Raw genomic sequence first — 25,084 nt, 5'->3', positions numbered from 1 at the left:
CCGAATGGCTTCGGATACCCTATTCCTTTCCCCAAGTCACCCTTTCTTCATTGCCTTGGAGGTTTTATGGGTGGTGGGGAGCATATCTTCTAACGACTTTCGTGCCTCTTCTGAGAGAGGCAGTTGTTCAGAAGTGTAGAGAACTGCTCTAAAGTCAAAGGGAGTTCAAGTCGTGGTTCTGCGTGCCTTTGAGCAAGTCAGCTTCTCTGCACCTGTTTCCTCATCGGTGAAGTAGATAGAATAAGACTTCTTATCTCACAAGGCAGCTCTTACTATCGTGTTGCCTTTGACTTGGGTTGTACCTCAAGTATGTGAAGGCCACGTAGGATACCCGAATATGCCACCCCAGAATAAACCGCTTTGGCATACTGAGTACTTTAAACTAAAGGCACTTGTAGAATAACAGATGTAAAAAGGGCACTCTGACCTTCCTTTTTCCTTCTTGAAGGCAGGAGATCAAACTCCCTTGGGAAAGGTACCAATCCTGTGCCAGGAGGAAAGAAACATTCTTATCACCAGAGACGGGGAATCAAGGTGGAGAGGAATCTGTACAAACACACCTGGTTGAACTAACCCTTGCGTTCCTGGTCACTTTTCCGCATTTAACTACGCTAGCCCAGATCTCTGCATTTTGTCATGTTTTCACAATTTACTACTCCTCGTCCAGCCTAACATAGAAACTTTGGGCCCTAACTGCTTCTTTGGGCCTTCATTGTGCGTGTGAACGCTCCCGCGTGGGTACAAAAATTATTGGATAGAATTTGCATGCTTTTCTCCTGTTAATCTGTTTTGTGCCATTTTAATTCTTAGGCCCAGCCAGAGACCCTGCAAGGTAAAGGAGAAATTGTACTTCCCCTATAGCAGCCACTGAGGGGTATTTGCTAATTACTGACAAAGAGAATGGATATCACAAAGCAGACGACGTATTGTCTTATATCTTGTCAGGCCCTGTCTTGACTCTGACAGATGTCCTCTCACTTAATATTTAAATTAAATACTTAATTTAAGGGGGAAGCCCTGCCGGTATATTCCCACTTAGAAGACGGTGAACCTGAGACCCAGGTGCCCACAACTGTGTAGCTTCTGAGGGGCCTTCAATCCCTGCTCAGTCTCTGACATCCCTTATAAGTACTGCTGACCCTCAAGATTTACAATTAATTTCTCTTCTAAATCGTGGGTCTCAAGGTCAGAATCATCAACAGTTCTGAGCTGCCCACAATACGTAGGACACCCAGCTGCCTATGTCCTAGTCCCAAGTAAAAGGAACTAGAAGAAAATGTTCTTTGCTATGGTCAAGGTTCCTGGTTTCAATCCATCACCGAACTAATAACCTAAAAGAAAATGGTGTATTTGCATGAGACGTGTCTTCTGAATGCAGAGGAGGTGAATGGTGGCCCATTGTGTCTTCTTCATTATGGACAAAACCAACTGGCATTAATTAATTACATTTTCTTTCTTTCCTTGCAAGGTAACTGCCCTTAAATTTTTGCTACAAAGAGAGCGAATTCCATTGTGCTTCCATCAAATGTCATCCTTTAAATAGGCAGGATTTGTTTTTGCTGATGTCTTACAAACCTTGCAGTCTCGCCTATAGCATTCCTCTCTCTTGGGCCTGCCAAGGGCATCATGTTTTTTTCAGAAAGTCTGTGACATCACAGTGGGTGTCACCTTCGCTTCCTTTGGGAGTCCTTGGAAAAACCACAGCTGGGAGACTGACTTTTCCTCTCAACACGAGACTTTACAAATACCAGCCGTCTGAAAAAACAATAAATAAAAAGAAATAACTGACTCGCTTTTTCCGTCTTGTAAATCAGCCTCCTTTTTCCTAAAGTTGTAAACTAGTGACAAAATGAATTGATTCAATGTTTTATTACTCATTTACTGCAAAATATTATGCAGTCTTGGCAAGTTGATGAGGGACTATGTGACTGAGAACATTTCTGCAATAATTCGAGAAATTTTGCTAGTTCCATCCAGAGTCACTATACACACCAAGCTAAGGAGGCAACTATTACGATTACCGTACTGCCACAAGGTGACATTTATTCAAGGACTCAGTACGTGCCAGGCATGGTCTTTCATTCAGTTCTCACAATTACCCTGTTGTGGCCTATTCCATCTAGGCACCCCATCCCCCCAACGTGGGGCTTGAACTCAAGACTCTGAGATCAAGAGTTGGACGCTCCACCTACCAAGTGCCCAGGAGCTCCAAGTCACTATTTTTATTTTTTAAACCTTATTGTCTACAGGAGGAAAGGGAGGCTGTGTAAAGCTTGGTGAATTGCCCAAGAACATCACGCTGCCAGTGTGAAAACGGATTCTGTAACTCGTCCTGCCTATCTGTCAAGGCCGGTCTTCCTCACCACTGTATCATAGCTTTGCTTAGGAGTGACTGCAAGATTATACCACTCAGGGGCGCCTGGGTGGCTCAGTCGGTTAAGCGTCCGACTTCGGCTCAGGTCACGATCTCGCGGTCTGTGGGTTCGAGCCCCACATTGGGCTCTGTGCTGACAGCTCAGAGCCTGGAGCCTGTTTCGGATTCTGTGTCTCCCTCTTTCTCTGACCCTCCCCGTTCATGCTCTCTCTCTCTCTCTCTCTCTCTCTGTCTCAAAAATAAATAAATGTTAAAAAAAAAAAGATTACATCACTCACAGCCCGTGTTGTCGATCTGGCTTTGGACATGTGAAGCGCATTGTTCCCTGAAGGAGCAAATTCTAATTTCAAGGCTGAAATTAGAGATGGATGGGGACCTTCTATTTCTTGTGTGTCACACGATCATTTTTCAAAAGAGCTTTGTGTCGGGAGAAGTCTATCGTCACGTTTGAAACGGTTTCAAACTGAATGTGGAAATGGGAAGGCTCGACCATGTCAGGGTGTTTTGACCATGACAGCATCGGAGGGGGCTTGGTGTATGTCGCCTGCCACTGTTTCCTGTTCAGTCCCAGCTTCTGAGGTGGGGCCTAGAGTTCATTTTGCTCCATGGCTGTTTGCAGCCAGATCTATTGACAGGCTCATACCACAATCGCGGTCTGTCCACTTGGCCTTTCCCCATAGTCCCTGTTTGGTTTCTAAGACACTCATCCTTTCAGTTATTTCATTTTACTTTTATTTATTTTTAAGTTTATTTATTTATTCTGAGAGAGAGAGAGGGAAGGAGAGAGAGCGTACATGAACGGGGGTGGGGCAGAAAGAGCGAGAGAGACAGAATCCCAAGCAGGCTCCGCACTGTCAGTGCAGAGCCCAACGTGGGGCTCAAACTCACGAACTGTGGGTTTATGACCTGAGCCGACCCCAAGAGTCCGTCGCTTAACTGGCTGAGCCACCTAGGCACCCCTTATTTATTTATTTATTTTTTACTTTAGAGAGAGAGCATGGAGCGAGCCGCCCAGGGGCCCCTAGATCAGTCCTTCTTTTCCCTACCCCCCTTCATACATTTGTAAAACATTTCAATTCTTTTGTCAGAGTCTGTGTTTCATCCTACGAGCTCCCCATCTCCTGGTTGACTTAAAACAAATCTGCATACATTGAAGTTCACTGTTTGTGATGGAAAGCTTTATGGGTTTTGACAAATGCATAATAAAATGCACTTCCTGCCCCATTTCCATTCGGAATAATCCTACCATCCTAAAATTACTCTACGTGTCCCCTTTGTACTCTCATCCTTTCTCCCCCCACGGTTTTGCTTTGCCTGAAACTTACTTTTGCTCTTCCAGGGGTGTCTAACTCCTCCAATTAAGGATGGCTCGGGCACCTTCTCTTCTGTGAATTCCTTCCTTTGCATTCCTCCCTCCTGATCCCACAATGCATGCATTACAACCCAAACATCATCATTACGGAGGTTCCTACAGCACTTTGCTATTACTTCTATTATAGAATTTATTTTATTTTTTTTTAATGTTTTTTTTAACGTTTATTTTTGAGACAGAGAGAGACAGAGCATGAATGGGGGAGGGTCAGAGAGAGAGGGAGACCCAGAATCCGAAACAGGCTCCAGGCTCTGAGCGGTCAGCACAGAGCCCGATGCGGGGCTCGAACTCACGGACCGCGAGATCACGACCTGAGCCGAAGTCGGACGCTTAACCGACGGAGCCACCCAGGCGCCCCTAGAATTTAAATTTTATAATGAGAATATTATGTGAGGTTTTTTTTTTGTCTTCCCCCCTCCATAGTCAGCTCCTGGGGACCAGAGACTATGCTTTATTCACTGTTATTTCTCAAGAGCTTGGTTTACCGTTTATGCTCATTAAATGTTTGTGGTTTTCTGAATTGGATACGTTATAGCTAATATTCAGATTAACCAGCTAATTAAACTGAACAAGTATTTATTGAGCACCAGATAAGTTCTTGGCAGTTTAATAGGTGCTGACTGTGAGGAATACAAAATGAGCACTGTATTTTCAAATGTCTGTGGGCTGATAATGTCATTGAAACAATAGTTAGTGGTTGATACCGAGATGTGTTTGCGGTCGGGAGGTTGGGGCCAGGGATGAGATGTCCTAGTCTGGTATTTTGGCCGGGTGAAGTTTCAGTGATCCAGAATCACTGTGTTCGGGTATCAGGAAAAGAAATACTGATTCAGGAAAAGAAAAAGAAAAAGAAATTAGAAACAAAAAACCAAAGGAAACTAGCTCTTTCAATGTCTCCTCTTGAAAGGGAAAAGGACTTGGGGCGCCTGGGTGGCGCAGTCGGTTAAGCGTCCGACTTCAGCCAGGTCACGATCTCCTGGTCCAGGAGTTCGAGCCCCGCGTCAGGCTCTGGGCTGATGGCTCAGAGCCTGGAGCCTGTTTCCGATTCTGTGTCTCCCTCTCTCTCTGCCCCTCCCCCGTTCATGCTCTGTCTCTCTCTGTCCCAAAAATAAATAAAGGTTGAAAAAAAATTAAAAAAAAAAAAAAAAAAGAAAGGGAAAAGGACAGACTCAAGGGTCCCATGGCTTACCTGCCTGGCTATTTTTATGCTCCAAAGGCAGCACGTGTGTATTATATAATAAAGAATTTGTCTAGTCTTTGTCTGGGTTTCTGGCACGGAGCTAAGACCCTTGGAATTTCCCACGTGACAGCACTGTCTTTGTTATTCGTGAGCCCTTCCTCCTGTCGCACCTGAATTTATGCTAATGAGATGACTCACGGTGGGCTCCCGGGTAGCATCAGGATGTCAGGGTGGGGGCTGGTCACCAGAAAGGCCAACCATGCGATTAGAGGGTCGGGACTCGGAGCCAGCTTGACCTGTACGCAGCAGGGGGATCGGAGACTGAGTTCAATCACATGGCCAGTGACTTCATCAATCATCTTGACATCGTGAAACCTCTCACTAAAAACTCTTAGACACTAGAGCTCAGTGGAGCTTCCTGGTTGGTGAATGCATCGATGTCCTGGGAAGGTCAAGTGTCCCCATTCCACAGGGAGAGGAGTATAGACGGCCCTGTCAGACCTCGCCCTAGGTGTCTCTTCATTTACCCGGTTGGGATTTATATTCTTTATAATAAAACTGTAATCATAAGTGTAATGCTTTCTTGAGTTCTGTGAGTCATTCTAACAAATGATCAAATCCGAGGGGGTCGTGGGAACCCCCAAATTTGTAGCCATCGGTTAAAAGCACGCATGGCCTGGGAAAGCCAAGGTCTGGCTGGTATCTGAAGTGAGGACAGACAATCTTTTTTTTTTTTTTTTTAACGTTTATTTATTTTTTATTCAGAGCATGAACGGGGGAAGGGCAGAGAGAGAGGGAGATACAGAATCGGAAGCAGGCTCCAGGCTCCGAGCCATCAGCCCAGAGCCCGACGCGGGGCTCGAACTCACGGACCGTGAGATCGTGACCTGAGCTGAAGTCGGACGCTTAACCGACTGAGCCACCCAGGCGCCCCAAGAGGACAGACAATCTTATGGAAGACTGAGGACTTAATTCTGTGCTAAATTCAAGTGGCTAGTGGCAGAGTTGAATTGCAGTAAACCAGTAGGGGTTGAAATAGAATATAATATGTGCACCACCAATGAGGGAATCAAGGTTTGAATTCCAGGCTTAAGGTCAGGGAAGAGTAACGTTTGAGGGACTGGCTTCTCAAGCGTCTTCAAATCACAGCTTGTAGATTTCTTGCTACTTTTCATTTAATGGTGAAGGCAGATGGCTAGGTGCTATAGACTGAATGTGTCCCCCCTCCAGATTCACAGCACGAAACCCAATCCCCAATGTGGTTGCCTTAGGAGGTGGGGATTTTAGGAGGTGATTATGTCATGAGGGCCGAGCACTCATGAATGGGATTAGTGTCTTATAAAAGAGGTACCAGAAAGCTCTTTCCCCTTCCTCCACATGAAGACACGGTAAGAAGACCACCATCTGTGAACCAGGAAGCAGGCTCTTGCCAGACACTTGATCTTGGACTTCCAGCCTCTAGAACGAGAGAAAGAAATGCCTATTGTTTATGAGCCACATTGACTAGGGTATTTTGTTGTAGCAGCATGAACGGACTAAAACAATAGAGAATACAGTTTGTGAATGGTGAAATGTGGGCCTGGGGTGGGGCCCCTGGGGAGACCATTTCAGTAGTAAGGCTGTGGTGTGGCGTCTGTATTTACCCCAGAACGTTGATGCCCTAGGCCTGGAGGGGAGGGCCACAGACCTGTGGACCCTCCCACCTAACGCCTCATACCGGGAGGTTCCTGATTCCTGATAGTCATGGTAGCAGGTGTTTATTTTTTTTCATCTCTAAAGGTAAATGTTATTGATATTGATATTCAAATGCTGTGTCGCTGAAAATGATCGCATTGCCAAAACCCAGCTTTATGCTGACAGGCCTAATTCCGACTGAACACAATTCACAAATCAATAAACTGTTATTATCTAAAGCTCCATGCCAGGATCTGAACATTGCCCTAATTTAATAGGACTTAACACAATTCTACATTACATTTCTACCCTTGCTCTGTCAGCTCAGAGAAAGTACAAATATTTCTGAGGTCGTGACACCCTGGGTGACACACGCCTGACTCTTTCGGGTGTGATTTTGGAGACAAAATTGCAAAGCAGGAAGTCCCCTGTGGGGCCTCTCAGCCTGTTTCTCACTCGCTTTTTCCCACCCAGACCTTCCTTTGCCAGAAGAGCCTTCCTCCAGCAGGAGTTAGCTCCTGATGGTGGTCCCTTTTCCAGGAGTATTTGCATTTTAGCGAGAAGCCCTTGAACACCTAGAAAGTCATCAAGGCTCAAAGGAAAGTGTTGGAATGTTCTGGGTGGGAAAATACTCCAGGAGCAGAGAGGTGGGACGGGCCCAGCACCTGCCACTTTGAGACACTGTTACCTTAGGTACATTTTTAACTCGTCTGGGCTCTGTCTCTTTGCCTAGAATGCCTGGGTTAGAGAGAACTAACATCTACTGAGTGCTTTACAGAATTATCTCGTTTGGCCCTCTCCACAGCCTTATATAGTAAGCATTAGTGTTCTCGTTCTTCAGGGGAGAAAACTGGGGCTCAGAGTAAATACAGAAATTATTCGAGAACATAGAGTTTCTCTGAGTGTTTTTGAAACTGGTGGCCTGAGACCTCTTTGAGTTGTCCTCGTGTGATGATGAACTGTTCTAATCCCCCCTACAACACCCTTCCGCAGCGGGGTTTTGGCAGCAATGAACGGTGAGTTCTGGTACGTGATGAGAAGGCAGGCTCCCGTCAGCTTCTCAGAAGTGAGGATAGCTATGGAAGTGGGAGACACCTAATCCAAGGCCATCGGTCCGCTGGCCCTTCCTCCTTCCTCCTTGGGCATGGGAACCACCATTGTGCAGATCACAGTGAGGCAGCCACAGTCATCTCATTCCCTGTGGGCAGATTTATACTTGCCCAGCAGGCCTCCATGCAGCTGGCTGTGGTTATCTGTCCCAGTCCTGCACAATGAGACCCAGTGAATCATCTGCTGGGGACTCCTGGAAACGATAGCCTCCTCTAACAAAAATAGGAAGGTATGGCAAGAGACCTCTGTTTTCCCTTCCTTCTCTCAGTGCAAGACTTGTGTTTAGAATGGCTGCCACCATATTGTGACCAGAGTCAAGGCAACGAAGGTCACAGAGAGGCTGAATCATCCTGGTACAGCTTCTTACCAGGTTTCCACGTAGAAAATTCCTCATCCCTATCATCTAAGTCACTCTTGACCCCACATTCTGTTACTTGCAGTGAAAGACGCCCTCTCTGATAGTCCTGGTCTGCAGGAAGAGTGTTTTCTCCCAGGAATTTTTATATGGTAGTGATAGCTCTGAGGACTTTCAGGCTAGAATTTCCCAGCGGGCTGAGCCCTATGAGCTGCACACGTCTTTTAGCAGACAGGAATTCTCAGATGAAAGATATCCCACCCCTTATCCATTTTGACTGAAGGACCAGAGCACAGAACTGGCTTTTAAATCGCAGGACCCAGTCCAAAACAAGTATCTGGCACCTGTCGTTTAAATATTATAAACAATTTCAAGATAGTAACAGCAGACTATTAAACCAAGCACAAAACCCTTCGGAGCACAGGACCCTTCTCTGACTGTTCAGGTCATCTGTTCGTGGAACCATCTTTGCAAGAGAAACACAGTTGAGAATTACTGCCTCCCAGCCAGAATCCAACCACATGGCTCTCTGTTGGTGGGAAGGAGGTTTCTAGTGCCCTCTAATTCCCACTGAGTTGTTTCCTACTCGATTTTCTGGTAAGACGATCTCTTTGGAGCTTATGTTTTCTTGGCTGGGGTCCCTTAATTTTTACGTATTTGTTCTGATATGTTTTTACTCCAAACTTCCACAGGAGGAGAAGGAACCAAAATTACTGAGCCTTTTTGCACCAGGTTTTCATGTGTGTTGTGTTATCTCTTTTATCATTACAACCTTTAGAGGAGATGTGTTTTATATCCCCGTTTTGCAGAGGAGCAAACCAAGATTCAGAGGCATGAAGTGACCTGAAGTGTGGTTGAGATTTCAATCCAAGATGGTCTGTTTCCCAAGTTTGGACTCTTTCTTCTGCATGACCCTGTATCTTTCCTCCCTTGGTTCCCTCTTCCTACCTTGTGAGGCTCCAATACCACACTTAGTTTCCATGAGAGACTCTCCTCCCTTCCAAGTGAAGTGGGAGCATTATGTCTTGTTCAGCCTTCTCTGTCCACAGCAGGGGATGTTTTAGCAATTACTTTACACTCTGTTTAATCCCATGGGAGTCATTACTGTTGGAGGGTAACAATAAAACAGGCTCATTGGAATTTCCTGAAGGTAAGGCTCTCCTCTAAACAGTTTCATTGTGCTAAACAGTAATGGCAGAGGCTGTTCCTCTCCATGACAACTTTGATTGGCAGGGAAATCCAGACTGCAGGCTGGAGCCAACAGTTTCTCCTTTTGTCACAAGGATTGGGCTATGTTCCAGGCACATTGCAGTGTGAGAGCCAAAGCTGATAAATATCCTTGATAATCACCCTCCCCCAGCCTTCTAGTCCGTCCCTTCACATTCCATAAATATTTCCTGAATGTCCACTCTAATTGCTGTGTTGCCTTGGGGCCAGAGGGTTGAGACAAAACCTCTGCCCTTGAGGAGTTCACTATCTAGTGAGAGAGAAAGACAAGTTAATACACATAGCACAGTACAACAGTAAAAGTGTGTCAAAGAGGAGGTATTGATTATTTATCTGCAGGGGATCCAAGAAGGATTTCAGGATCCCTGAGTTTTACTTTGCAAGATTAGTAGCAGTTTTCCAAGTAAGATGGAGGTGAAGGTAGGGAGCTTTCTAAGCAGCTGGTACAAAAGCACAAAGCAGCATTGTGTTTGTAAGAGTTAGCTATTGCTGCAAAACAAATCACCCCCAAACCTGGGGGCTTACAACAATGATCATTGTTTCTCAAGGGTTTGCCTGTGGACTGGGCTTCGTTGGGGACCAGCTCTGTTCCATGTGTCTCTCATCCTTCTCCTGGTTCTGGATCACTAGCATATCTTTATCATGGCACTGGCCGAGGCAAGAGACAAGTGGAGACAGGTACACCGTCATTTCTGCCACACTCTATTGGCTAAAGCAAGTCACATGGCTGAATCGAGTCAAGGGCAGGGGTGCAGGTGTATCAGTGATGGGAGAACAGTGCAAAATGAAAGGGCTTAGGGTACGGATATAAGGACAGGTGAAGATTTGGGGCCATTAGTACAATTTACCAAGGAAGAGTTTCTCAACGGTGGCCCTATCGGCAACCGGGGCCGGATAATTCCTTTTTGTAGGAGACTGTCCTGGGCACTGTGGGATGTCCAGCAGCATCCCTGACTTCCAGCTGCTAGAAGTTTGTAACATCCCTACTTGGGACAGTCAAAAATGTCTTGAGGCTTTCTGAGTGTCCGTCGAGTTGTGTGGGAGGGTATGTGTGGCAAAACTGTCCCCGTTTGAGAACCACTGTAGCAAGATATGTTAGAAGACTCAAGATATTTCATAAGCATTGAAGTTTAAGATGGAACATAAGAAAATAGGTGAAGAGTAGTGAAAATGGCTAAAAATACAGCTACCCGGGTGGTGGGAGGATCCCACAGGTCAGAATGAGGAACTCAGACTCCATCAGAGGATATCAGATTTGGGTTTTGGGAAGGCAACACTGGTATGTGGTGACCCACCCATCCGCAGCAGCTGACCCCATCATTCCCAGTGTCAACCAACAGCCAGCCTCGGGACAGAGCTTTTCCGGGACACAGATGCATAGCGGTGGCGGCTCTCTTAGCCACACGGGGTGCAGGGAGAGAGGCCACTCACACAAAAGGCTCGCACCTCTGTGTGCTTCGTGTGGCATAGAACATCGGTTGATCTCTGCAACTGCATAAAAATTAATGATAGCCTTTTCCTGCGACGTTTGGCTCCTGGGCCTCAAGGAATACATTGTTCCAATAATTCCTTTGATTTTTCTCATCAGGGGATGATGCCGCTGAGTAATAGCGTTCATATAAATACTTCTTTGCCTTTCAGAGAGCATACACCCTTCTGAATTGTACACTGCAATTTAGAAATTACACTCACATGTGGAATCATATGGCTCGGTGTACTTATTAGGGAGGCTGGCATCCGTCCTTCAATTGTTAAAGATCCCTGGGTATTTCTATTATGGTGTAAATTAGCTAGTATTTTTCCAAGTTCATTATTGCTATTTTTATGTCCATTATTTATTTATAAGGCATTAGAGGCACATACAGGTTCATGGCCTTACAAGAGAAATGTCTTCTGGTTAACTTGGCATTGCAGGTTTTAGCACAATTTCTTTGGAATCAGGATTGCTTTTTTTTTTTTTTTCCTTTCTCAAGTTGATTCGATGGTTATGGTTTATAGTACAAATACATAGAGGGTGTGTCTCGTTTTTTATTGAATTTTTTGCCGAAAGGTACAGAATCCTGTGGTAATGGAGTTCTTCCAAAATGGTGGCTTTGATGGTATAGGCAACTGTTTTCACTTATGATGGCAGAACCACAATGTCTAATGGGATTCTTCCTGTTCCCACATGGAGTGATTAGCACTTGAGGGATAAGATTTAGTTGTGGGTGGGGGTGCCTGGGTGGCTCAGTCGGTTAAGCGTCTGACCTCAGCTCAGGTCATGTCTTACAGTTTGTGAGTTCGAGTCCCACATTGGGCTCTGTGCTGATAGCTCAGAGGCTGGAGCCTGCTTTAGAATCTGTGTCTCCCTCCCTCTCTGCCCCTCCCCCGCTTGCACTCTGTCTCTCTTTTTCAAAAATAAACATTAAAAAAAAATTTTTTTTAAATCTCTGGGGGCAGGGCCCTGGAATCTCTATTTTGAAAAGCTTTCTAGGTAATCCCTCTGGTTTAAATAACAAATACTGCATTAGGCTCCAAGTTTCACAAGGTCAGAAGTCAGGTAGCCACCTTATCTACCGTGTCCTAAATATGCCTAGAAGCATGCATAGTACATGCTCGATAAATATTAACTTAATGAAAGAAGTCTTAATACATCATGCTCCCATGAGTTTCTTGTCTGTAGCCTTTTTCCCCCCTTCTGTTCTCTTTCAGACTTTTCCTTAGGAGAGAAACATGCACTTAATTGAGCTAATGTGCGGTAGCTCAGTTGGGGACTCAGGGTGAGGAGGGGGTCAGGATTTCCATATCTGATGGGAACATTTTTGGCTCGCAATCCAGGGTTCATAAAAACAAAGCAAATCCCAAAACACATTTCTGGAGATAACACCTACTTCACAGGGTTATTACGAGAATAAGGGTAAAGAGTTTGGAAGCCTTTAGTGAAGTGTAGAAAGTACAGAAAGTACATGTATATTCATAAACATTACTATCTTTGCTCTCAGGAGGCAGCATCTTATAATAGCAAGAGCTCAGGTTTTGGTCCCCGACCTGGATTCAATCCTGGCTTTGTCACTTGCAAGCTCTGAGCCTCTCTGAGCCTCGGTTTTCTGGTAGTTTAGAAGAAGAAAAGAATGCACGGGATAAGGCACATGCATGTGGGGAGTTTGGTTATGGAGGGAGATATCCTGGCGGGCATATGAGCAATCAGTCTGGTTCGAAGATGCCTGTTTGGTGGAGGGCATAATAGCTGACGCCTGCCCACCCAGACACCACTTTCATTGCCATCGTTGGGTCCGGACTCCCTCCCTGCTGGATGGGGAGAGGGGTTGGGGACAAGCGATTGTTCACTGCATTTTTAAAAATTGCGGTAAAATATGCATAACCTAAAATTCATCATCGTAACCATCGTAAAGCGTATGATTTCCTGGCGTTTAGCGCATTCACAATGTGGTACAATGTGGTGCATCGCTACTTGCCTAGTTCTAGAACACTTTCATCACCCAGAAAGGAAACCCTGTACCTGTTAAGCAATCACTTCCCATCCCCCCAGCGCCCGGCAACCACTGATCTGGATTCTGTCTCTGTGGATTGGTCCACTCTGCACGCTTCAGGTAAGCGGAATCATGGGAGACGTGGCTTTTTGGGTCTGGTTTCTTTCACTTCGCATCATGTTTTCGAAATTCATCCTTGCCGCGTGTTAATTTCACTTTACAGATGAGGAAGCTGGAAGGTACGTTAGTTGTCCCAGGTCATCTGCAGCCCAAGCAGTTTGGCTTGGGCCGTTCCTCTTCTTTTTTTTTTTTTTTTTTTTTTTTTTTAACGTTTATTTATTTTTGGGACAGAGAGAGACAGAGCATGAACGGGGGAGGGGCAGAAAGAGAGGGAGACACAGAATCGGAAGCAGGCTCCAGGCTCTGAGCCATCAGCCCAGAGCCCGACGCGGGGCTCGAACTCACGGACCGGGAGATCGTGACCTGAGCCGAAGTCGGACGCTCAACCGACTGAGCCACCCAGGCGCCCCCCGTTCCTCATCTTTATGCCCTTCTGACTACATTTGGGCAGATGGTGTCCGGTAGAAAAAGGCACCTCGTCACAGTCCTAATGAGGTGACCGTGTTGCTATCCATTCAAGGCGCTTAGTTGGATTCAATTCTATGCGATAAGTGGTCTGTCGGGCTCTGGCTTTGTCCAAACTTCTAAAAATAAACCATGTTTCTGGGTCAGCAGCTGTGAGGGCCACATCCAACAATGACAATGCCGTCGCCACATTTATCCCTGAAGCTTTCCATCCTCTGCTGTCGGATCCTTCGTTAGAACGGCACTTCCCACATTTTCCACAGACTCCGATCCTGCCCGCACCAACCCCCCCCACCCCAACACTTCATGCGGGTGCCTGGGAATTCACCTGTTTAAGAAGTGACCTTAGGAAGGAAGACCTGGTCAGCTGGTACTCTCTCTCTACCACAGATGGGGAAACTGAGACCCAGCACAGGGGTGACGTCTCATGGTTCTGGATTTGGTTCCTTTGATTTCTGCTAATGAAGGGTGAAGGCCTGAGGTACCAGAGTATTGCTTTCAATAAATATTTATGTTTTATTACCTACTTAGCTCTTGGAGAAATGGTCACATCAAAGGTCTATTAATCTATGAGCTCCTGGAGGAAAAGGACAGATTGGTGCAGTGCCCTCCCAGGATGTTAAAAATCAGTGACTACAAGAAGGGTACCAAAGACAACGATGATCAGACTCAGCGCAAGGGCCTGGATCCAGTCCCTTAACTTCTCCGGATGGAGTGTCTTCCTTTGTTAAATCAGGATAATGAGACTCTCCCGCTGTTGTTTGGGAGGCCAATTAACTACTGTCTTGGAAGGGCTCAGACCTATAAACACTTTGTAACCTATTCAAATGTAAAAAGCTTGTTGACTAGGACTCTAGTTGGTGAACTTAGGCTGATAAAAGCCAGAAAATGCAAATGTTCAGGTCTGCCTTGTGAAGTCAGGCTGCCAAGCCCATCCCTATCTGCCCATAAAAGCTTTTCTTAGCAATTCAAACCCTATAAAACAAGCAACTAATGGCTCTGCATTACAAACAAGCAAACAAGCAAAACCCCCTATATGGAGTGAGTAGGAACTGGTTCTAGTTATAAATAAGGGTTCGAGGGTGTGTGTGTGTGTGTGTGTGTGTGTGTTAGTTTTTCGGAGTTCTTTTTTCAAGGTGGTGTCCAGGATGAAATAGTTTATATGGCTTTTGGATCTGCTTTTGAAAATCACGTCAATTTAAAATAATTTGTAATAAAACTCCCGTCTTTGTTCATTTGGGCTGCTGTAACAGAATACCAGAGCCCGGTGGCTTAGGAACAACATAAAAGGAATTCTCACAGTTCTGGGGGCTGGGTGCAGGCAAGATCAAGGTGCTGGCAGATTTGGGGTCTGGTGAGAGCCTGCTTCCTGGTCCATATATGGTGGTCTTCTCACTGTGTCCTTCCTTACGGATCACACAGCGGAAGGGGCTAGGAAGTTCTCTGTGGCTTTTTTTTTTTTTTTTTTTAAAGTAAGGACATTAATCTCATGACCTAATCCCCTCCCAAAGGCCCCACCTCCAAATACCATCACTTTGGGATTGGGATTTAATGCTACATAGGAAATGAGGTGGGGGGTGGGGTGGGACACACGTTCAGGTCCGTAGCAACTCCCAGCACAGAAATCTTGAGTTTTATTTGTACATAGCAATAGACCTGCACGCTGCTCCTCGGCCCTGTGCTCCGGCTAAACGAAGGGGAGGAGAAGAGAGAGGAGTTCGGGGAGGGGTGGGCCTCTGAACAACCTCACAATCACCCCCACTCACACCAGAACCCCCCACCCCGCTCCCCGCCCCGCTTTCCCCTGTGAACTCATATCTTTAACAGCTTCCGTAATTTACAAAACATTTTGACATTTCTTACCTCATTTAAGCTTGAGAACAACACGGTGAGGTAGGCTGCGCCTTTATTTCCGCTCGGTTTTACAGGTGGGGAGACGGAGCTCTGGAGACGTGCCTGGCCTTGTCCTGTCATCCTCCTTCGGGTCATTTTTATGACACCCCAAGCCGCTTCCCCCTTGTGAACGACACCGCCCCAGCGATGCCAGAAGTGACGCAGATGTTAGATTTTGCTCTGCGTGATAGATCCACCAGGGAGGGTGCTCTCCCGGATGCGGGAAAGTGACTTGAGTGTTGGGGCTCCCCGAAGCTGTGGTCTGCGGGAGGCCCATGTCTCTTGAGCACTTAGAGCATGTCTGGCCTTGTGCTAAGCTACTGGTGTGCCATATAGCCTGCTGGTTAAGTGTGAGATCGCGAAGCTTGATTTTTGTATTTATCCAAATTATTTAACTTCTCTGTGCCTCGGTTGTCCCTTCTGTTAAAAAAAAAAAAAAAGTGGTGCACCTGGATGGTTCAGTCAGATAAGCGTCTGACTTTTTTTTTTTTAAGTCTGTTTAGTTTTGAGAGAGAGCAAGAGAGCGAGAGAGAGTCCATGCATGCAAGCGGGAGAGGGGGGTGGTGACGGGGAGAGGGGGACAGAGGATCTGAAGTGGGTTCTGCGCTGACCTCATGAACCGAGAGATTGTGACCTGAGCCCAAGTCAGGACGCACGACCCACTGAGCCACCCAGGAGCCCCAGGCGTCCGACTCTTGATCTCAGCGCAGGTTTTGATCTCAGGGTGGTGAGTTCAAGCCCCGCATTGGGCTCTGCACTGGCCTTGGAGCCTACTTAATAAAAAAAAAAAAAAAGTGATAACAGTAATAACCACAACAGTGTGTTCCTCATAGAGTGCTTGTGGGGATTAAATAAGTTAATACATAGAGAAGGTTTATAAGCTCTCACTTTGGGGAGAATCCTGAGGCCACACAGTGAGGGAGCCGCTCCGAAACCGCTGACCTCTTCTTCTTCGAGACTAGACACTTGCGAGTGCCAACACGCCAAGGCTCGGATGTCGTCTATTTGTTCAATCAACCGTTTATTGAGTGCTTACTGTGTGCCGGACCAAAGCAAATGCTGAGAAGAAGGTCTTGCTATGAATAAGACTCGGTGGGGCATGTGGGTGGGGCTTGGTGACAGTAGTAAGAGAGCCCTTGGGGGCCAGGTGCACCAGCCCTGACTGTGCACCCCGGGGGCGGTGCGCCTGTTGGTGCCCGCCCTGTGGAGGACAGATAGGGCGCACAGGGGGGCGCCAAACTGGAAGCAGGTAGGTGAGCTGTGAGTGCAGAAACAGGAGGCAGCAGGGAAGATGGAGGGGTGTGCTCAGTGAGGGTGGTGGGGTTGGGGTTCCAGAACCCTCTCCTGAGCCTGGAACAGCTCCCCCTAACATTTATTTATTTATTTATTTATTTATTTATTTATTTATTTATTTATTTAAGAGAGGCGCGAGTGAGGGGCAGAGAGAGAGAGATTGAGAACGGGGGCTCACCTGAGGCTCGTGTTCTACCTGAAGTGGGACACGAGCTCACCTGATGTAGGACTCGACCACACGAACTCAGAGATCCTCACCTGAGCTGAAGTCAGATGCTTCACGACGGAGCCACCCGGGGGCCCATTTATTTATTTATTTTGAGAGAGAGAGAGAGAGAGAGAGAGAGAGAGAGAGAGAGAGAGATTGAGGGCCAGCATGGGAGGAGCAGAGAGAGAGGGAGAGAGAGAGAATTCCCAGCTGGCTTCTCACTGTCAGTACAGAGTCCATCACTGGGCTCAAACTCAGGAACCGTGAGATCGTGACCCGAGCCGAAATCAGGGGGCCAATGCTTAACCGGCTGAGCCACCGAGGCGCCCCTCCACCTAACTTTTTTTTAAATTTTTTTTTAACGTTTGTTGATTTTTGAGACAGAGAGACACAGAGCATGAGCAGGGGTGGGTCAGAGAGAGAGAGGGAGACACAGAATCTGAAACAGGCTCCAGGCTCTGAGCTGTCAGCACAGAGCCTGATGCGGGGCTCGAACCCACGAACCGTGAGATCATGACCTGAGCTGAAGTCAGATGCTTAACCGACTGAGTCACCCAGGTGCCCCCCTCCACCTAACTTTTTAAAAGGCCTATTAAGCTGCCTTCTGGTGACTCCTTTGTCCTTCAACGACAGTTAACCAGGTTTCTTGGGGGAAAGACACTTGGTATGAACTGACAAGGTGTAGGGACTGGGGGGTGTCTGCCGTCTCTTGACAGGCCTGACCACGTATCTCTGGGAACTTAATTTAACCCAGGGGCTTGAATCTTTGCAGGTGCCCGGTTAGCAGCAGGAAATCTACTACTGCCTAAGGAAGGCTCTTTAAACTACAAATGAAAGAAAGACCTGGATAGACTTTGGAGACGCCGAGGACACCAAATGTAAGCCATGGAAGGTCCGTTTGCCACCCCAAGTCTGGCACCCCAAAAGCCAGAGGTTGCGTGGCAATAGAGGAGGCTTCCCAGGACTGAGTATTGCCTTAGCGGAGGCAGGCACTGAGGCAGCATGGCTCTTACTTGAAGGACGAACACCCCGCCCGTGCCCGGCTTCCACCCAGCCTCCACCCCAGCCGGAGGCTGCCTCCCAGGGCCTGAACTGGACAGGCCGATATGCAGCATTTCCCAATTTCCATGGTGTAAATATCCCATCGCGTCTTAGTGCCAGCGACTAAAGTGACATCACTAAACGCAGAGTTAGGAAGAGATGCCTCTTCCTAACTGTTCTATAGCATTGGCACACTATTGATCCAACCCACATAAACGACCTCAAAAGCACAGATAGTAGTAACAGTAAAACGAAGTAAAATAATTAGGAAGTGATGAGGTTTAAAGACTTATTGCCTTTATTTTTAATAGTTTATTTAAAAAAAAAATTTTTTAACATTTATTTATTTTTGAGACAGAGAGAGACAGAGCATGAACAGGGGAGGGTCAGAGAGAGGGAGACACAGAATCTGAAACAGGCTCCAGGCTCTGAGCTGTCAGCACAGAGCCCGACGTGGGGCTCGAACTCACGGACCGCGAGATCATGCCCTGAGCCGAAGTCGGCCACTTAACTGACTGAGCCACCCAGGCGCCCCTAATATAGTTTATTTAACTGCAAGTTCATATAACTTAAAAAAATTTTTTAAAAAAATGTTTATTTTGGGGAGACAGGCAGAACATGAGCGGGGGAGGGGCAGAGAGAGAGGGAGACACCGAATCCGAAGCAGACTCCAGGCTCGGAGCTGTCAGCACAGAGCCGGAGGCGGGGCTCGAACCCACCAACGGTGAGATCGTGACCTGAGCGGAAGTCAGACGCTTAACCAACCCAGCCACCCAGGAGCCCCTGTAAGTGCATATAACTTGATTTTCAATAATGGATGTGCAAAATTCCTGGTGAGAGCTGGCACCAGGACCCCATTGCCTTCAAGACAAGTTTTTGTTCCATTTACCCATTTACCCATTTACCCTTTACCCATTTTTGTCTCATCGCCTGTGGGCTGTTATTACTGCTGGGGACTGGGCTAGACTTGCTGCTCCAAACTCAGACAGCAGACTATATTCTCACTAGCCTGAGTTCAGAGAGCTCCTTGGCTCCTCTTTTCAGATGTCAGGCTCTGGCCCCTTGCATTCAACTGTTTTCTGAGAGCCCCGATTCAGACACCTTCTGTGAGTCCCACTGCGCTCTTTGTTCCTTGCAGGAGACATCCGGCACTTGTAACTCTGATTCCAATGACGTCCATACCCCGCTTTCAGACAGTCCTCAAGTCTTGGTTTTTCCCTACAAGTTTCCTCTGCAGACTGTCAGCAGCATCTCCTCCGGGTGTTGCCCGACAGAGGTCAGGATCCGTCGTCCCCTTCAGGCGGATTGCTGCAGTGTCTGTCCCGGCTGTCCTCTCCTTCTCCAATCCACCGGCCCGTGGAAGGGAGTCCCCATCACCATTCTGATCATGTCCCTGCTCTGTTTAAGATTCCTCGGTGGGACCTGCTCCTTATCAGATCATTCCAGGCTCCCTGCTCTTTTATCAGGCACGTTACTTACGCCCCACGGTGGTGCAGGGCAGACCACGGTGTCACTCGGGCTGAAGGTTCTCTGTTCTTATTACACCAAGGCCACCCTCATGCGTTGGTTGGCGTGTAGCATTTTTCGTTGGTTAGACCTGCTGGCAGAACCCTCCCGACTCCTTTCTGTGACATGTTTCCTTCTATGGATTTGACTCACCTTTTGGGGGAACTTTAAAATTTTAATCAGCAGCACCAAGGGAGAGAGTGAAAGGCATAGAAGTCACAGTTTCAGCAAAGATGAGTCCGGGCAGATTCGAGTTTGAATTCAAGGTCTTTTGTTGTTGTAGCTGTTTATTTATTTTTTGAGAGAGAGGAGGGGGGAGGGGCAGAGAGAGAGAGGGAGACACAGAATCCAAAGCAGGCTCCAGGCTCTGAGCTGTCAGCGTCGAGCCCGACGTGGGGCTCGAACTCACGAACGGTGACATCATGACCTGAGCTGAAGGCAGACGCTCAACCAACTGAGCCACCCAGGTGCCCCTCAAGGTCCTTTTTGAGACACACAGGCTGAGTCTTTGTTCTGAGAGGCAGGGGTGGGGACAACATCGAGACCACTGGCTGAGTATGAAACACTGAGCCAAGTCCATGGTTTTGGCATCGCGTAGGCAAAGAAGTGAGCAGGTTTGGTATCACCAGTGACCACAGTTAAACACTGGGCTGCACAGTGCGCATGGGCGTGTGGATGGCCCCGGGGGAGGTAAGACAAATTTCCCACTGAAAAGCAAAACAAAACAGACAAAACACACCACCCACTGTAACTGTTTATAAAGCTGAAGAAAAATCGGTGAGCCCTAAAGAAATTCTTACTTTTTCACATCCCCCCCCCCCGCCCCCACTATGTGTAGACAATGGCCAAGCTAGAACAGGGAGCATTGGAGAAATAAATGAGATTCACACGGGATTCACGTCAGGATGCCAGGCCGGTCGTGCCCACCGCCCAGAACCTCCTCTCACTAGCCAGCGGGGTGTCCCCTCGAACTTCTAGCAAATACTCCCACTCAGTGCAGAGGAGACAGAGGTCTTAGGCCAGGAACAAATTCCCCAAAGCCGAGTGGTTGAAACAGTGTTCGGAGAGAATGTTTTCCCAAAAAGTGTTGTCAAGTTCTTTGCCCGTGATTTAGAGTGCATCATCTCTAAGTGTCCTACAACAATCAGAATGGGCAAAATTGTATTATTTACTGGTTCCAGGCACTATGTTAAGTACCTTATAGGTGTTATCGGTTTTATGATGCAAGTAGCGTGGGTATTAAAAACACTTAACTAGTCCACGTTGACTTTTTGATTGCAAGATGATGGGGGGGTGTTCTCGGGGCATGGGTCGGGGAGGCAGGGTCACTCAGGGGATCGGGGTGATTCTATTGGGAGTATTTTAACAGCAGGTATGAGCACGTAGTTGCGAACCGTCTGCTTACCAGGCCCTGGAGGTGGGGACTGTGAATATATTCATTGGACACATGACGTACATTAATGAAGAATAGATATGCCTTTGACTAACAGGAAACGGTGTCAGTAGCTTCAACACACACGTTCCTTTACTTTTCACAGAGACAGTAACGACACCGAAAAAGGTTGCCGAGGGCTACAGCGTTCCGGTCATCGTGGAAGGAAGCACTTTTGTCTGATTGAAACAGGTACGTTTTACCTGTTGATGGGTGGGTGAATGAACCCAGTGCGGTACAGAGGTAGAGTGGCATATTATACAGCCTTAAAACGGAAGGGATTTCTCATACCTGTTACAACATGGACGAGCCTCGAGGACGTTATGCTAAGTGAATCAAGCCGGTTGCAAAAGGACACGTACCGCACGATTCCATTTATTGAGGTAGCTGGGATAGTCTAATTCACAGACACAGAGAGTGGGAAGGTGGCTGCCTGAGGCCGGGGGAGGGAGGACGGGGAGCTGTTGTTTCACGGGTACTGGTTTCAGTTTTACGAGAAGAAAAGAGTTCTGGAGGTTGGTCGTCCAGCAATGCGAACATAGCACTGCTGAGCCACACTCTAGTTAAAACTAGTTACATGGTGGCTTTTAGGATATGCGTATTTTAGAAAAATTAAAAATAAAAACAAGAAAGGGTAGGTAGGGCTTGAGGAACCGGACAGAGAGGAGGATGGGAGGGAGAAGGCACATGAAGAGGGAGAAGACTTTTCCAGAAAAAGCTCTCCCTACCCTCTCTTGGCCCATTTCCGTCAATTTGCTCGTTCTAAGACAAAACCGTGATGTGTCTGGACCTGAAGGCAGAGACTTTGGGCCTCACGTGGAAGCTAACAAAGACAACCCAGAATAAATGTTAATGGACCGAATGGGTAGTAGATGAAAGCAGGCGGTGTTGAAGAAAAATGAACTTGGGAATGCTATGGCTGACTGGTGGTTAGCTCATCTAAAGCCCATCATCCCAACTTCTGTCTCTCATGCCTGCCTTCACCATGGAGCCCCAAATTCTTACCTTTCTTGGGTTCTCTGGTGGTTAAGAGAAACCACGGAGCAAGGTCTGACCAAGATGTGGGCGAGAATCTGGGCAGAAGATGTTCTTTAAAAAGAGAGGCCAAAATTGATGCTATGCCACACTCTTCTTTTGTGCTTTGCAGGTAGATGTGATGTCTGGAGCTAGGGGAACCATCTTGTGACCATGAGGAAAAAATCAAGAGAATCACCGAGATGCTACTTCTGACATCCCTGAGATGCCGGGCCAATACCAACTGCAACTTAACTCTGGATTTCTTATTCTGTGAGCAAAGTAAACTCTCAGTCGTTAAAGCTACGCGATGTAGGCAAACGCGTTCCTAGCTGATACAAATATGAACCTCCCCTTTTGGACTAGCTAATTCTTACTTAGTTTACAGAGAGTCAACTCATTTTCATCCAAAAATATTGGCTTGAGTGCCTACACCATGCCAGGCTCTGTGCTAAGTTCTGAGTTTTGGGTGGCTTTTATGGAATCTTGCTGATCTGCATAAAAAGACGGAGTCTAAAACACTGAGTGAGATATTCCTTCTCTGTACTCACGTAGCAGCTTATACTAATTCCTTTCACAGCCCTAATGACCTGTGCTGTCATCTCCATGTGTAAATTCCGCGTTCAATGGTAAGTTCCTGGAGGTCAGAGATCACGTGTCTGGGTAATTTCTAAGTCCCCAGTGCCCAGGGCAGCGGCTGAGACACTCGAAAGGCGCTCAGCTCATCGAGTGAATTACTGAAAGAAAATCTACCCTTTCAGGCCAGTCCAGGATCTCAAAAGCCCGAGAACCTCACTGGTTGGCTTTTCGGTGTGTTAAGGAGCCTTCGTTCTCTTTCTCTGACGCGCGTGTGCACACACACACGTGCACACACACACGTGCACACGCACACACACGTGCACACACAGGCACATGCCAGCGAGCGCTTGTTCCACTGGACCGAGCTTTGGCAACGATTCCTGTCATGATCTCACCTGAATCAGGCACATGGAATGGACCTGGGGAGCCAAGGCCCTTTATAAAACGAATTACGAACAGGCTCTGAGAAGCCGCTACAGAGATGCTGGCAGCCAGGTTCTTAGCCTTTTGGCTGCAGGGATTGGACACCGCTGGGAGGAGCAGCGGAGGTAAAACTAAGCTAATTAGGCCTGGCGTGTGGCTGTGCTTTGAGGGTGTCCCACGCTCCCTCAGCACACTTGCTGTCTCTGTGCGCCGGAGAGAGGTCACACCGCTGGACCAGAGAGCCCTGGGCAGTTTGGGGGGGCTGCCACGTGGTGGGGAGGGGGGTTCCCCAGGCAGAACAGGGATCGGGGCGGCTCTGTTAGAACGTGCGGGCTGTCAGTACAGACTGGCTTCTCGAACGAGGAGAAGTCCACCTCCTCTCCCTGAACTGAAACTTACTTTTGCCCTTTTCCATAACACTCGGCGTCCGGGAAGCAGAAGACCCCGCTGGATGGACACTCCCTACCTGCATGGGGCGCGGGGAGGGGGGAACCAGCCTGCGAATGTCAGACGGCCCAGAAGCTGGTCTCTGGGATCTGCCGCTAGCCACTGTGCACTCGGTGGTGAGTTACTTCTCGTCTCTGTCGCAGATGCCCATCTCTGCGAGGGGGTCCTAGTCATTTCCCCAAAGGCTGTTTTGAAGATGAAAGGCGTGTAGATAAAGTGCCTAGTACAGCGCTTGGCGCATAGTAAGTGCTCAATTAGCGGCAGCCATATTACCATTATTAAGGTAGGTACTGTTTAGTCCAAGGAATACGAAAGGAATACAGGCTAACTTTGTGTGTGTATGCGCGCGCGCGCGCGTGTGTGTGTGTGTGTGTGTATGGAAAACATATGCATATGCATCCCTTTCTGAACTTCCAGATTGGAAATATCTGCAGATGGAGGTTTCCTTTGGATAATTTTCAGGTCTCCCCTCAGCAGTGTGTTTTGGTTGCTAAACAGAGCTCACAGTCACTGAGCCAAGCACATGCCTCTTCCCATGCCATCTCCCGGAACACCCCTATCAGGTCGGAGCGAATCTCTTCCTTTTAGGGGACACCCGGACCCAGGGAGGTTGGCATTTGCCCCCAGGCTACCCCTGCCAAGGAGCACCCTGGTTCTCCCCTTGCAGTGTGTGGTCTCGTGGACGAGGCAGCCTTCTTCCTTTGCAACTTCAGTTGGACCGTTGATTCTGCTGGCTCGCCGTGTGGCCGCCTTCAGTTGAGATCAGCTTGTTCTTTGCTCAAAGCCAACCTATTTGCACAAAAGCACGGAGGAGCCCAGAGGTTGCTGAATGTTTAACGTTCGCAGGCAAACGCCACAGCAACCAAAAGCACTTGAAACGTGACCCAGACGAGGGGCGTGGAGAAAGGAGGGGACTGGAGGAAGAGGCACATGCAGAGTGCTGGCCGGCGGAGCTGAGAAGGCAGATACCTCTCACACGCGGGAGGACCCGCAGCCTGGTCAGGCCAGAGAAGCACTAGCCACTTCCTCTATTGGGGACATCTGCCAGGGGAACTGCCTTTGGCAGTTGGAATGTACAACAGCCCCAGCCGAAGAGCTGGTGAGAGAGACGGGCTTCTGGGTGTGTGCTCAGATGGGGTGCAGACAGGTAGTGTCTTGGAGCTAGGGCCGGCAGTTGCATCCAGATCACTCCAGCGGCTTGCTTCTTACCCTTGAATTTCCCGTTCGTATAGAAGGCAGACGGCTGGGAAGGTCCCCCGGGTGAATAGCAGGACGAAGGAACGCTTGGCAGGGGCAGAAACCACTTACAGAAGGGCAAACTCTTTACTCGTGGTCTGACTTTTGGGTCTTAGCTCGCTGGGAGTTTTCCTTTTAAGCCAGCGATAAATGTTTTTCTTCCTGCCGGGACACGCACCATATTTCCTTCTTAATTGTGGACCGAGAGGCACAAATTTACTGAATGGAAATGTAATGCTTGTGGACCGAGTTGAATTGGGTTGTCAAGTTGCATTCAAGAAAGTGTTCTTTAGTGAGGAGCAGGTACGTCAGGGCAGAGTTCTCTCTTGGCTGCTTAGGTGAAAACACAGAGGAGGATCCTGCTGTGGCTGGCACTTGCATAAGCCAGACAAATAAAACAGCTCATGTATTTTGGGAGAGAAATGCAGTTTAGAAATACAGTGCCATTCTGGATGATACCCCCAGCCCTTGAGGGAATGAAAAGAGTAAAGAGTGATGTTAGTAGACTTTGTTTGATTTTGTGTATTTTGTGGGACAAACCTTTGATTAACTCTAAGAAATACTTCCAGAATTACATCATCTACCTAGGTAGGATTTCAGTTCTTCTTCTTCTTCCTCTTCTTCTTCTTCTTCTTCTTCTTCTTCTTCTTCTTCTTCTTCTTCTT

Source organism: Herpailurus yagouaroundi, unplaced genomic scaffold, assembly GCF_014898765.1.
Source record: "Herpailurus yagouaroundi ecotype Mexico unplaced genomic scaffold, PumYag 216, whole genome shotgun sequence".
Classification (NCBI taxonomy): domain Eukaryota; kingdom Metazoa; phylum Chordata; class Mammalia; order Carnivora; family Felidae; genus Herpailurus; species Herpailurus yagouaroundi.
Note: the sequence above shows the minus strand (reverse complement) of the source record.